The sequence below is a fragment of the Mastomys coucha genome, unplaced genomic scaffold, assembly GCF_008632895.1.
Source record: "Mastomys coucha isolate ucsf_1 unplaced genomic scaffold, UCSF_Mcou_1 pScaffold1, whole genome shotgun sequence".
In the NCBI taxonomy this organism is placed as follows: Eukaryota; Metazoa; Chordata; class Mammalia; order Rodentia; family Muridae; genus Mastomys; species Mastomys coucha.
This window is the reverse complement of record NW_022196891.1, coordinates 11679847-11682406: the sequence shown is the minus strand read 5'-3', so window position 1 is coordinate 11682406 and position 2560 is coordinate 11679847.

Here is a 2560-nt window from a genome sequence, read left to right as displayed (position 1 = left end):
AGACAGGGTTTCTCTGTATAGCCCTGGCTGTCCTGAAGCTCACTCTGTAGATCAGGCTGGTCTGGAACTCAGAAATCTGCCTGCCTCTGCCTCCCAAGTGCTGGGTGAGACCATGTTTCAAAAAAGAAAGAAAGAAAGAAGTAAATAATGAGAGAGAGAGACAGAGAGACAGAGAGACAGAGAGAGAGAGAGACAAAGAGAGAGACAGAGAGAGAGACAGAGAGAGAGAGAAGGAGAGAGTTAAAGATGGGAGAACTAGAGAGGGGGGAGAGCCAATTAAAGAGAGGGGACACACAGAGAGAAATGGACAGAGAGACAGAGAGACAGAGGGAAGCAAGAGAAAACATACAGGGAGGAAGAAAGAAAGAAATGAAGGAAGGAAGGAAAAAAGGGAACAAGAAAGAACAAAGAAAGGAATAAAGGAAAAGATGACAGAGACATTTACTGAGAACATGAATTGTGCATAGTAAAACCGTGCTTCTCAACCTATAGGTTACAAACCATTTGGGTTGTATATATAATACATTTACACTATGATTGATAACAGTAGTAAAATTACAGTTATAAAGTAGTAACAGATTATTTTATGTTTCAGTCTCACCACAACATGAAGAACAGTATTAAGTGATCACAACATTAGGATGGTAAACAACCACTGCATTGAAGGCATATTATAAATTAAACACTAGGGCTATGTGTTTATAGACAATGATAATTATTTTCCATAAAGTTTTAAAAAAGGAAAAAAGGGAAACCTTAAGCACATTTATCAGATTTGTAGAGTTTTTTTCAGTTTTTGTTCCTGTAAGTAAAGGACTAGAAAAATAGAAGAGAAAAAGTCAATTTTCCAGAGAATAAAAGCTAAACAAGGAGCTTAAAGAATATTCTGTGGCTAATAAAGAGTTATTGTTAAGAGTAACCAAAACAAGCATATATCAAATGACGCTAGTGATTACTATTGTTGGGGAAAAAAACAAACAAACAACTGATAAGCACACCCACTGCTGTAATGAACACGAAGCTAATGTATGTGGTATCAATCATTCATATTGATTGTCACCTAGATGGAATTAGAGTCCCCAAGGAGATGCCACCTAGGAGACAGACCTTTGGACCTCATGAGAAGGAGTTCCAGATTGCTTTAATTGAAATGGAAAGATTTACCTGAAGTGTGAGTTCAACTACTCAGTATATTAGAGTCTTAGAATATGTGAATAGAAGAGTGAGCTAAGCTCCAGGATTCATTGCTCCACTTTCTAACAGAACATGTAAAATGAGCAGCTGCCTCTTTCTCCCAGACATTAAATAATTCTCATGGAACCATGAGTCAAACTTAACGCTTTCTTCCCATAAGTGGTCTTTGACAGGAATCTGGTCATTGCAATAAATATCATAAACATTTTAACATAATATGTTGTTCTAAACTGATTTTCCACCCTGTTCTCTGAGCACTCTGGGCAAAGCCAAGTTGCCCTAGCACCCTGCAATCCCAGAAGGACCTTCATTCACCTGATGCCTCTCCACCCACCTTCATTAGTCTCGAGAGTCCTGAACCATACGGGCAAGCTTCTCTTTCTCCAATCATCTTTTCTGCTCTCTGAGCCCACTGGGTCAAGCCACGCTGCCCAGAGCACCCTGCCATCATAGGGAGACTAGCATTCTCCTACCACCTCTCTGCCCACATTCATCCAACTCTTGAACCACAGAGAACTGTAGGCCCAGAAGCATACTGCACAAGGATATCCATCAGAGGGCTGCCACACTAGGACCATGGAAGTTCACCCTCTTCCCAACACCTACTACAACAAGAACATCCAGGGACCAAAATCATCCAGATGGCTAAAGGACCTTGAATAACACAATCAACAAGAGTCATGGCAATATGACACCTCCAAAGCACAAGTATTCCACTGCAGCAAGCCCTAGATGTCCTAACACACCCAAAAACACAATTAAATGACCTTAAATGCAATTTTATAAAGTTGATGGAACCCTTTAAAGTAGAAATGAATAAAACCCTTAAAGAAATACACAAAAATAGAGACAGATAGAAGTCTTTAAAGATGAACAAGTGAATCCCTTAAATACATAAAGAAAAATATAATTAAACAGGTGAAATAAATAAGCAAAATTGTGCAAGATTTGAAAGTAGAAATAGAAGTAATAAAGAAAAGACCAACTGAGGAAATCCTGGAGATGGAAAACCTAGGGATGAGAACAGGAATAACAGATGCAAGAATCAACAACAGAATAAAGGAGATGGAAGAGATAATCTTTACTGTAGAAGATATAATAGAAGAAATTGATACATCAGTCAAAGAAAATGTTAAAGCTACAAAATTCCTGACAAAAACATCTAGAAAATCAATAAGACCTAATCTAAGAATAATATGAACAGAAGAAGATGAAGACTCCAAGCCCCAGAAAATTTCAACAAAATTATAGAAGAAAACATTTTCAACCTAAAGAGATATCTATAAACAAACAACAAGTATATATAATACCAATTAGACTGTCCCAGAAAAGAAAATCTATAATAGTAATCACATAATAATCAAAA